The sequence below is a fragment of the Stegodyphus dumicola genome, chromosome 1 (assembly GCF_044657685.1).
Source record: "Stegodyphus dumicola isolate Sdum_Otavi_A_Nest chromosome 1, ASM4465768v1".
Taxonomy (NCBI): Eukaryota; Metazoa; Arthropoda; class Arachnida; order Araneae; family Eresidae; genus Stegodyphus; species Stegodyphus dumicola.
Window position 1 is genome coordinate 62,256,210 of NC_140768.1, and position 13,196 is coordinate 62,269,405.

Genomic DNA, 13,196 nt, shown 5'->3' on the forward strand with positions numbered 1-13,196 from the left:
AACACTTGTGTCCTGAAAATGCCAAGTATTTCTATAAAAAAATAAACAGGCGTACAAAATTGTTAATAACCAGTATTATATGATTAATTGTTGATTTAATCGCTTTTAACTTATTTCATGTCTAAATTTTCTACACAGAAAGCCTGTGTCTAATTTTTTATTTTCTTTACTCAAACAATATTCAAAGAGGAATGAATTGAATGAAGTTTTGATTGTGCAAAACACATCTTTGAAGCTAAATGTATTCTAAAAAGTACAAAAAATGTAAACAAGATTTTGTACCCCAATCAAATCAATCATTTAAACTATTCCAACCGTTCAGTAAAACGATAAACATTGTGAACATAAAACTCTTTCCTCTTTTATATATACTTTAATAAAAGGAAATGTGTTCCTTCTTTTGATATATATAAGAAAAGAAACCCATTTTCCTTCCTAAACGTTTGAAAGTTGCCAACGCTTAAAAAATGATAAACTACGCCAAGGTAAGTAACCCGCCTTTAAAAAAAAAAAAAAAAAAAAAGATTCACTACAATACTTAAGCAGTTCGCGTACGTAGAATCCGTTTTTTTTTCGATTGGGTTCAAATGATGGATCCGACAACTCAATGCGCATGATTGGTTAATGTTGGTGCGAATAGCTCAAGCGGTTAATCGCACCGATGGTTCGAATAGCATCGGCCGTACCCGAGGGTAACAAAAACAGATCGTTAAAAAATTTTTTTTACACACAAAAATACAGCAGAACTTCGCTGTTCGCCTACTTGACTGGGACAAATACACGTGATCCGAATACCGTGATGAGATTATTAATTGATAGGAGCCTTACTTGTGGTGCACGGTGTTTATAGCTAAATCTGTCACAGCTTTGGCTTGCTGCTTGCTTCCTTGTTTTCTTGTTTTTTTTTTTTTTTTTTGATTTGGATTGTATCACATTATGTCTGTTACATAATTATTACTCTTCAGGAACTCGGTAAAAATATTTATCCTGGTCTACAGGCACCCTACACCCATTTTATCAATTTATATGGCACAATCCATAATTCTATATTTCAACTTTATTTACACATCAAAAAATGCAATTTTAGAAATTCGTTAAGCGTTTATATCGACGTATATATATATATAAACATTATTATCTCCGGAAACTTTCGTTTCTAATAGATTAAAATATAAATGCTTAATTTATGCGTCCATTTTTCACATAATTAAGCCTTAAATGTAGGAAAAAATGCTGATAAATCTAAGTTAAAGCATTTTAACATTTGTTCCTTAAAATCTATGTTCTTTAAAAAGAAAACAAAATAAAACAGTAGGGCGTGGCTTCGTTAGTTTATATCAAGTTGCGTCTGCGATTTAAACTTTAATACGCTGCTTTTCGTATGTTTCATATTTCAAAACTTTTTTATGTGTCGTATATTTTTGGAATCAGCTCAAAGCACTATATTTTTTAAAATCCAGAACTAGTAAATTGATTTTTTGGAGAAACAGAAACGTTTCGCTATTGTGCTTTCATTAAAGATGGCAACGTTATGCACTGCCGGCAGCGCCGACAGTACGTGATTTCTGAAATCAAATTTTGTCTGGTTTGAAGCAATTAAAGGCGTATGCTACCATCTTCTTGATAATACTGTATGTATTTTTGAATTAATTTATAAGATTTTTTTGTGGTGTATTAAAATAATCATTTTTATTTGAAAGCTCATATAGTACTATGGAGTGATCAACTTTAGCTGTAATACATTTTTTAACTTCTCTGCCCTTTGGGCGGTCGTGTAAACCCCGTAGTCAGATTATCACGTTGTCTCGAAAGAAGCCGCTATTTGCAGTCGGTGTCTAATGTGTTAATGAATACTCAAAAGTATTGTAAGATGAGATGTAAGTTCATCGGTTATTGCTCGTAATATTACAGCATTGTTGATAGTTTTAAGTATCCGAATGATCTTTGCATCTTTAAATATCGCTTCGCTTTTAGGTTAAAAGAAATGGTACATGGTACTCAAGCAATTAGTCCGATCTCAGGAAAGTTAAAAATCGGCCGGTTGTATGCATTTTAATATGTGAATTGGTATATGTTATTACTGGAAGAAATCGGCATATCGTAATTTAATTTCATATGATTATAAATTATTTCTTGATTTTTCATAAATTAAAATCTTGCTAATCCGTTAATTTATCAAAAAAGTGCTTTAAAGCACTTCGTAATTTAGTATTTTCTTATTTCATGAAAGAATTAATTTTGATTATATTTTAAACTTATTATGTGTTCAGAGATGCACCAATTATGTGTTTAGAAATTGATGAATAATTTTCAAAATTACTTTAATCGTTAATCTATTTTATCCGGCATCGTACTTTCTAATTTTTTTTTGAAAATAAATGCTGCTGATTACAGAAATAATAAAAATGTATAGAAATAAAATAATTTTTTTAAACTTTCCGACGTTTAAAAAAAAAATTACTGCTTTTTGGAAAATTCGTGTAAATATGATAATAAGTAGTAGCCTTTAAAAAGCCAAAGCATATTTTGGCCTTTTAAATATTTTTGATTATTTACTTTCCTCATTCAAGTGTATTTCACATTCCTCATTCAAGTGTATAAATTTGAGTTTTTCTTTCTATTTCAGCATATACTTAGGAAAGGAGTAACCAGTTAATATGTGTTTTTTAAAACAATGAGACATTTAAAAAAAGAGGAAAGAGTTGCTCATCTCCTAGCCATATTAAAATCACTTGAATTATTTATCGATTGAAGTAAGTAATAGTTTAGAAAGCTTTAAAATTTTCTTTTGGGCCTTTTAACCTGTACATATGAGATTCCCATTATATGTATGAACCTAAATTAAATTCACATAATGCAATTGGATATATTTGCATTAAAATAATTGTGCACAAACCTGGATAGAAAAAATTTTCAGTATACTGAGTTCATTAATTTTGTAATGAATGCATTAAATATGAGAAATTAATCAAGGAGACAATTTCTATTTCCATTCCGCTGATAAAATTGTAATATTGGAATGTTATTGTAAGTTTTTAAAATGTTGATGATTTATACATATATTCAAAATAATTGCAACCCTGAAATAAATTCTGAGGGAGATTTATGTTATATATGATAGCTAAAAGTTCAGAATTGTCTGGTGCAGAAAGAACAAAAAAAAAAAAAAAAAAAAAAGTATGTTGCAGTAAGGCACCTGATTTTAAGACCTTATTAAATTTTCTAATAAATGTAGCTTATGAAGAAAAAATGATGTACTGTCTGCAGCTTTTGAAGTTCATCTTCCGTATCATTCCTTAATTGCACGCTTCTGAATTTGTTGGGAACAATTGCACTGAGGTGCTGGACAAAAATATCTGTTCATACTGTGGGCAAATTCATTACTGGAAGAGCAACTTATTTAAGCTTTTTTTTTTTTTTTTTTTTTTTTTTTTTTGTTACTAAATAAATATTTGGGCTAAAGTGCAGAATCACCCACTTTTACAAGAGTAAGAAGAATTGGATTTTTGTCAATTTTCTTTGACTTTTTAAGTGAAAATAGGTCGATGTGTACATGGATAAAGTCAAGGGAGTGCACAATGCCATTTTTGTGCAATTCTGGAATTTTTTTTAAGTGAAAATAGGTCGATGTATACATGGATACTGAGTATGTGCAGTTCTTAAAAAAGCGCCAAGCAATGGGCAGTTCTGCACTTTCACCAATATTTGGCACTAATTTAAATCTGCTATTGTAGCTTGTTCAACGTAAGCACTACTGTTGCGTTAAATATGTATGCCTACTTTATCATCTTTTTATACTGAAGAGTCTTACATCGCTTGATATCTGTTATGTCAATATAGCTTGATTTGATAATTCCTCTTTTAACAAATTTGACAATATTTCTTTAAAAATGTTGTATTTAAAAAAAAATATATATATACATATTTAGTTGCTTCAATGTAAGCCTATTTAGTGGCCAAGTAAGTAAGACATAGTTGGACTTTAGCTAAAGGCTGACTGTGTGGATATTATTTTGCTCCTTTCTCTTGCATAATCTAAATAAAATAAGGTTTTACCTTTAAAAATGTTCCAACAATAAGTTTCTGCTCTGTCACATATCATCAGTATGTTTTGACCTGATCAACCAGCTGTCATAGCATAACTTATTGAATGAATAAAGAATTCACATGCTTTTATTTGATTTAGAAGTAAATTTCAGTTCTGAAGTATTTCTGCACCCAATTTAAGTATGATTATTTGGGGAAAGTGCAGAATCGCCAACTGCTTGGCACGTTTTTAAGAATTGCACATACTCGGTATCCATGTACACATCAACCTATTTTCACTTTAAAAAACATGAATTGCACCTATTTTCACTTAAAAAAACATGAATCCCAGAATTGCACAAAAATGGCATTGTGTACTTCCTTGACTTGATCCATGTACACATTGACCTATTTTCACTTAAAAAGTCAAAGAAAATTTACAAAAAACTTAATTCTTCTTACGCTTGTAAAAAGTGCTAAACAAACACAAATCAAATAAGTGGGCGATTCTGCACTTTAGCCAAATAACAAAATACAATTTTAAATTAAGTAAGTCTGAATTTTACTAAAGTAAGTTACCAGAGTTTAACAGATAAACTATAAATGATAGATTCCAGGTAAGAACATTATGCAGTACGAAGTCCGAAAGTCCATTATCCGGAATGATCTAAAATCCGGACATCAAAACCACCACTGTTTTTTTCTCATTGGCTTTGTGCATGCACATTTGATTTTCCCCCTCAGTGCATAATAAAACATCTGGAGAGTCCCGATTTTTAATTTTACTACTACATTAAAATAAAAAATTTTGTTACTGAAGAAAGCATATTTTGGCATTTAGAAGAAGCAGTTATTTTAGCATGAATTTGTATCATCAATAACTTGGCTCTGTAGTTGCCAAATTGCCTGCTTGGCTTACATTTGAAACCGAAACATTCTACATAGATACATCGTTGAATTTACACTATTTTCTTTTAATCCCTGGCAAATCATTATTTATTATATTTAGCTTTCATCACGGCATGTTTATCAACATAAGTAGTGACTCATAGTGATGCCTAAACAATTTTTTTTTATGTTAGTAATTGAATAAAGAAGAGTGGTAACCTTGTATGTTGGCATTATGCTTAAGAATGATTACAGATTTAAGTTAAATGTGGTAAGAAATGTTGACGAGAAAAAAAAAAAATTCCTTATGCTAAAAATAGATTTTGTTCACGATACTCATAGGCCAAAAGATTACATTTAGCGTTCTTTGAATTACGAATAGCTAATTTCTTATTCTCATAAACTCAGAAATGGGTGGCAGAATTTAGGGAAGACGAAGACGCTTGGTAGCAGAATTCAGGACTCTCAGAGACTGCATCAGGCAGTAAAATATCTAGTGTGGTAAACATTAAGTATATGTAGCAGTTTATTTATTCAGGACTTAACATGTGCAAGAAATAAACATAAATATAATAAATAACTAAACTAATACATTTCAGGCTTAATTGTCTTAGTGCGCGTTAGAAGCAAGATAAAAATTTAATGGAACAACTTGTCGTTAGTCGCCAAGCTCATGATGCATAGCCAAATATGCATAGTGAAGTGATAGCTAAATTTGATGATGATAGCTGCTAATTTTAAAGGTTTTTGAGTATTGCGAGAAAAAGGTGAAATTTCTCAATTAATGGATTTTGTAAAGAAATGTGGAGAAGCTGTAATAAATGAAGATGATATAAAAGAAGTTTTTCATTGTGATGGCAATGCTTCAATCATCAATCAATTAATGAATAATGAAAACTGCAGTATGGTTTTAGATCCAGAAAGGAAAGAAGTTGCTGAAAACGAGAAAATTTCTATTGACAAATTAGCCGAAATTCTCGAAACGGCAGTTACGACTTCAACAATGTATCTTGCTATGTGTATTAGTATGTACTTAAAGAGAAAGTATTAGCACAAAAAAACGAAGCAATTTAAACAACTTACATTCAAAGAAATGCTTAATAAAGTAAAGAAATAAATATTAAGTTTTTTTTTTTTGTAAATTTTGATACCCTTTAGATCATAAATATTTCATTATTTCATAAATCACAATTTCATATTTTTCATTTTATAATTTCTACAGGCGATCTTACTAGATTTAAACTGATGAACTAATATTTGGAAAAATCCGGAAGTCCTGACGAGTCGCGTACTTTGTACTGTATTGCATTCTGGGAAAATGTAGAAACTGTTAACATTCAAGTACTAGTTGATGAAAATTGAGAAATTGTTTTGCAATTAATAGTTGTAGTTAATTGTTAAAATAATTGTTTACAGTGGAAAACTGCAAAACTTATTACCATTACATACGTAGTTTACTTTTTGAGAAAGCATTTAAGCATAATTGTTCATATTATGTTATCTGGTGTGTATCCTTTGTATTTTGCATCAAGAAATCACTGTTTTCAGATGTAGCAAATGAAAATCCACAGACAATATTTTCAAATAAAAGTATCTTCATCCTAGAATTTTGAATTAAACATTGTAGAAAAATGTTGACAATTTTTAATTTATTGAGGAGCGAGGAGATGATGTATCATTTTCCGAGGAAAAATACAGGTTAGAGTAGACTGAAGGCTACCCCTTGTATTATCGCGAATTTGCTGTTTCGTTTATGGTAACCTGAGTAGTTGAATATTCCGTAAATATACTTTTACCTAGAATTTGGTGCTTTGTTAATTTTTTTAAGTGAAAATATATTGATGTGTACATGGACAAAGTCAGGGGAGTGTGCAATGCCAAATTTGTGCAATTCTCTGATTTTTTTTAAGTGAAAATAGGTTGACGTGTACATGGATAAAGTCAACTAGTTTGTGCGATTCTATGATGTTTTTATAAGTGAAAATAGGTCAATGTGTATATGGATACCAAGTTTGTGCAATTCTTTGAATTGATATTTTGTCTGAAAAATCGCTGCTACACGAAGACAAAATAACAGGTGTACTCGTAAATATACTTTTACCAAAATATATATTACCTTGCAATGGAATATGTATAAGGGGCCATGAAATAAAACTACATGTAAATAAAAGTATGTGGGGGTGCAATGTGAAAATTTGTAAACAAACAAAAAAAAAAAAAATCAAATCCAACAATTAGTTTAATGGTTACTACTATTCCTAATAGTGCTGCATTTCATCTGCTGTTGGGCAGAGGAACTATAACATCGCTTAAGTGATGGATAGGCAGCTTGACATTTGTCACAGTATCACGATTGACCGGAACAATTTTATGAGAGGTTTGTTTGCTGTATTGGCAGGGACAGGGAAAAGTGGATGGAGCACCAGAACTTTATGAGCGACTTTGACAGATATTGCTCTGCCACACTACTGTATCCGCTGAGCATTCAGTTGGCCAGCATCAGAAGCCATTCTAACAAGACATTTACTGATATAATTTACATTAATTCTAGACTTTCATGTTGAATATGCAATTATTACAGTGAACTTGATTAACAAAAGTTGGGTTATGACATTAATGTAACATAATTACTTTGAACATATATTAGTGCATCATGCAAGCAATACATATATATATATTAGAATATCTAATTGCACTAACCCTCTTGCTGCGTAATTTTTTTTATCAAAATAGGTTCGCAGATTGCATAATTTTTTAATTACATATTTCAAATCTACATATATTTTAGAGTTAAAAGTATACAAAGTTTTTGTAAAAGAGTTTTTTTGGTTAATCTTTGGATTATGGTAACTTTACGATTTTTTGGCGAAAATTTGGCAACCAACCCTGCTACGGCAACCTGTAAGTTTTGTTTTGGACGCCATTTTGTTTTTACGAAGTAAAGTCTTTTTTTTTTTTTTTTTTTTTTTACTCAACATTTTTTCCAACAATCTGCTAGCTGAATTACGCTTAGACTAGAACTTTTATGGAACAAAAATGCTTAATCATGAAGAAGATTAGGTGCGAAATTGGGAGAAAGTGCAGAATCGCAAACTGCTTGCCGCGTTTTTAAGACTTGTACATACATGGTATCATCCATGTACACGTCGACTTATTTTCACTTAAAAAAAATCCCAGAATTGCACAAAAATGGCATTGTGCACACTCTTGACTTTATCCATGTACACTACTAAAGTCTTAGCTAGTAACTTTTATCGCCTTACCAAAATGTTGCCAAACTACCTGTTACCATATTCTAAAGATTAGCTTTTTTTTCCAGTATAAAATAAGCTCATAAAAATGGTTGTTTTAAAGTTTAAACTGAAGAATAATCATATAAACAAAAATTTGTGAAAATTTATCTTGGTTAAATTATGATTTATTTTATAAAATATAATGGTAAAACGTGTATACTAATGAAAATATGCAAAACATTTATTAGAAATGAAATGTAATATGATAAACTTCGAAACAAGGCATCCTATCTTGCCACCAAATACATGTTCAAATAATTTTTTTTTGCTAGTTTCAGTTCTTGTTTTAGAAACAAACAGCGCAATGTCTATGAGTTTCTTTCTTGATGGAATTGGGGGATATATATCGAACAGTTAGTCTCATGTGATTGAGAGTTGAACTACAGACATCTTTGAGCTTTGAAAAGAGTGCACAAAATTGTGAAAATATGTTTTATATTTTGCAAAAATATGGACAACTAATGCCATCTGTTAACCGAGATCTGAATAAATAATTAAACATCACAGAAAAGCCAAAATGAAAGCATGAACATGAAAAGAGTGTGTTGCACAGTTAAATAAACGAAAAATATGCATTCCCGTGGAAATCGTGGGTTGTGCAAATTTTGCTATTTCTATGTTGCCCGTGGAAACCGCGGGATACGCAGTGAGAGGGTTAAACATTTTTTAAGGAACTCATTATTGTAGAAAATAATGTGCATCTCCTAGTACAGTGAAGGCAAACCTATGGCATGCAGCCTTATCAGTCGGCACATAACTAAAATATTAAGTCTTTAATTAATAATCGAAATAAAATACTATGTAATTTAAATAAGTGTTTTAGTCTGTTCTTGAACGTTTCACTTACTTCTCTCATAATGCCACTGGAATAGAGGCTAGGCGTAGATATAAGATTTTCATATATTGCCATAGAAATGATATGCATATTTATTAAACCAATTTACGATGTTGCAATTGTTTGGCCAATCATATTACTTGTTACATGGCAAAGAATATGCCAGAGTTGAAGCAGGTAAAGTTTGCTAAACAAATTCAAATTTATTGCAGACTGCTGGTGAGTTTTAATACTTTCATTGTTAAATAGATTCCAGTTTTCAGATCTAAGCATTTTGAGGTAATTTATGAGTAATTCTAATTTAATATCTTAATTGAATGGTATGCGGCCTGAAAAAGGTTTGCCACCACTCTCCTAGTACATTATCGTATTCTTTTTTATACATTTCTTTTCATTTTTATCATGTTATAGACAATTGCAACATTTCTGAAATCTTACACTGTTTTTATAAATTAGTATATCAATTACATCAAACATACATTAGTACATCACATAACACATTTACATTAATATACCTAATTATATTAAATTGTTTTTTAATGATTTAATTAGTGCAAGATTTTTTTTCCCTTCATCTTCTAGTACATTGGCATATTCTTAATGTAATTATTTTGTTAAAACACATTCTACCATATTTAGCCTGTTTCAGGCATTTGCAACATTGCTGAAATCTTGCATTATTTTTGTAAGTTTTGGAATATATGGTATTTATACAGACATGATAACGTCATTACATATGTCTTCTCTTTTATGTGACAAAAGTTTTTTCATAAGCAAGGAAATCTTATGTTGTAATTGAAGGAATGTTAGTAAGCATTTAATGTACTATGGCGTAACTTGTAGCCTCTCTTTTGTGAGCTGGCACTTGAAAATAAAGTGCTCTGGGTCTCCTTTTTCTCCACATATGTCCTTGTCTGAGTCGCTCAGATTTTGTGCAAACTAGTATGTAGGGAAAGTACCATATCCAGATAAAAAGTTAATAAAGAAGATCTAAGAAATTGGATCATATGTGGGTTTTTTATAGAAGTTAAAAAGCCTTCTACCTACTTCTGCATTTTCCCATTCAGCTTGCCATTTCTTTAACGTAATTTTTCTCAGCATATGTTTGCATACGATTTTAGGAATGGGACATTGATTTGATGGTAGACATGGGTGTTGAGCTGCATTCTTTAGCGCATCTGCCCTTTCATTGTGGGCTTGTCCTGCATCTGCTTTTGCCCACTTTATTTTTATAGACATCCTATTGCACTGTGATATTAAATCAACATATCTTGTACTATTGATGATTTGTTTTTTGCATCAACAACAGCTTTTATTGCTGCTTGGATATCACTGTAGATGGTAATGTATGTTAAATGCCTTTGATAAGCCCATAGAATATCATGTTTTATGGCTGAAAGCTCAGCTGAAAATGCTGCTGTTGTTTCTTGTTATGAGAGGAGTGTAAAGAACGTGCATCCTACTTCTTCGTTTATCTTTGACCCATCTGTGTACACTACTGGAAATGTAGATACACTGCATAAAAAAAAGGGACAGTTCTATATCTCCCGTTTTACTGGACCAATTGACAAAATTTAAATTGCATTTTTCATGTCTCGAAAGTGCGACTTAGGATATATATTAGATTTATATATATCTTTGTTCTAACAGGTATTTTGATACAAAATCCGACTTTTTCTGAAATAGCATACCAATTGTTTTTTCATATTTTGATTCTACGACTCAAGATTATGCTTAGGTATTAAATTTTGTGCGAAATTTACAGAGAAATTCAAAAATTTGTCTTTGCGCAATTTTTTAAGTTGCGCCAATAATAATTCACTTTCCGAACTTCTTAATATGTGGCAACCAAATTTCCTTTTCCTTTCATTATGTCAGACCAAAAAAAAAAAAGCACCTCGTTCCTACCTTTTTACATTGTGCATGAGAGGAAACAAAAGTCACATCATTCTTACTTTCAAATAATTGTAGCAAAATGTCTAAACCATATTTGATGCTTTATCGCTTTCAACAAATATGGCAAATTTCAAAGTGTGCCAATATGAAAATTCTTGTATATCTTCAGAAATTTTGAATAAAAAATTGTAATTTTTTGCAGGTATGCTTAAAGATATGTCTACTTTAAGGTGATGGTAAAAGTTTTATAGATTATAATTCAGAATTTATTTGGAATGAACCTGAATTTCGAAATGTGAAAGGAAGAATCAAATAAGTTTAATAAAAAAGAGAGATTAATAAATATATACCAAACTCAAATAACACTGAGGATCTAAAATTTTGAGAGCTAATTTTTTAAAAACTACTCTTTCAATTTTTTATAAAAGTTGGTTGTTTGGTGTAATTTTAGTCATAGAATTGAAGTATGGAAAAAAATTGGTATGCTTTTTCAGAAAAAGTCATATTTTGTGTCAAAATACCTATATTAGAACAATGCTATATATAAATCTAATACATATCCTAAGTCGCACTTTCGAGACATGAAAAACGCTAGTTTAATTTCGTCAATTGGCCCAGTAGAACAGGAGATATAAAATTGTCCCCCCTTTTTTTGCGCAGTGTACACTGAGGGTTTCTTTTGTAAATATTCTGAGTTTTGCATGTACTGCAGGGTGTTGTCTTAGGTAAGGGTTTCAAGGCTGTTCAAAATCAAGAGTGCACAAGTCTTGATCTTCTACCTTTTATGTTTTTCTTGAGGTGAAATAACGAGGCTAAGTGTGCATCTTCTGCTTTCAGATGGAAGGGAGGGATTCTTGTTAATACACAGAGTGCTAGAGTTGAGGTATTTATGTATGGTTTTGCTATTTGTAAAAGGAAGGGGTGTTGAAGCTAGGAATCTCTTCATCTTCACTGTCATGGAGGTGAGTCCATGCTGATGCCCTCTAAAGGATTATTTTTTTTTCAATCGCAGTTTTATGAAGGATGTTTTGCATCCTCGACGTGAGGCCCCACATTGTGCCTTGCATCCTTGCGAGGGCTCCACAAATAGTCTGTGTCTTCTTCCGAATGTCCACGAGGTGTGGGATCCAAGAAAACTTTTGGTCAATTTTCAATACAAGAAATTTTATTTCTTTTAAGATCTTGATTGTTCTGTTATTGATTTCAAATCAAGGGAGTCAGTAGAGATTTTCCCAGTTTTGAAAATAAGAGAATATGTGATTTGGGCTCTGAAATTATTAGTTTTTGATTGATACAGAGAATGGAATATGGAGAGAGTCATTACTATTTGTATGGTCCAGCCACATGTAGGAGGTAAGGTGATGTTCCACAGATCTGCACTTAGACAAGAGCCCTGTGGACACTCTCTTGTTATTCTTTCTACTATGCAGTTGTTGCTGATGATTATCGTTGCTGTATTTGTTAGGAAACTATTCATTAGCTTGAATATGTTCTGAGGACATTTAATGTTGTGCAAGGCTTCAAGGATAGCAGGTCATATTACTCTGTATGGAGAGTTGAAGATTTATTCATGTGGATCTGCTATTGCATGTGATGTAGCTTTGATAGGCCTGAAGCCGTATTGGTTAGGGCTGATGGTATCGTTTTTCTCTAAGTGGTGGTGTATTCTGCTCGTGATTGCACATTCCAGTATTTTACCTGTTGCAGGTAAGAGGTTGATTGGTCTGAAGACTTCCGGATCCATTAGATTTTTATTATTTTTTCTTGTAAAGTATTGTTTGTTCCTGTTTGAGGCAATTTGGGAAGACATAAAATTTGAGGCAGAAGTTTAGTTGTTTGTGGACTTTTCTTTGTAACTTTTCTAAGTACTTAATATGTTAGTATACATATACATTGGTTGAAAAAAGTATTTGAACATAACTTGGTTAAGGTATTTTGTGGTTTTTTTGAATGTGTAACATTAATGTGAGCCATTTAGAAATCTCTCACGAAAGCAGTAAAGGAAGATGTTTCTCTCCGCCATAGATAGGCCTTATCTGCTTTACAGTTATCAAATAAACCAAAGCCAACTAAAAATAAATGTTGATAGGGAAACATACAGCATTTCAATTAATGTATGAAGTGAAAAAAGTCCAACAAGATATTTAATAGGACATTAGAAACAGATATATGCAAATTTTAGAGAGTTAAAAAAGCAACTAAACAGTCTGTGATAAACACATTCTAAAATTTATTTGTTGAAGTAAATGAGTGAAAGA

At 31.3% G+C, this 13,196-nt stretch overlaps 1 protein-coding gene across 4 annotated transcripts in view; it reads left to right on the plus strand.

Moving 5' to 3' along the window:
- The first annotated feature begins 1,479 nt into the window (after positions 1–1,479).
- Positions 1,480–13,196, plus strand: part of LOC118191033 (heterogeneous nuclear ribonucleoprotein R-like) — a 47,602-nt gene continuing 35,885 nt past the window's right edge. For 3 of the 4 annotated variants that reach the window (XM_035361823.2, XM_085815455.1, XM_085815447.1), the window contains exons 1-2: positions 1,480–1,631; positions 2,627–2,753. The gene's annotated coding sequence lies outside the window, so the exon portion shown is untranslated. Of the gene's footprint in view, positions 1,632–1,742; positions 1,878–2,626; positions 2,754–13,196 lie in introns of those variants that run through there. The other variant, XM_085815443.1, reaches the window with a different exon arrangement.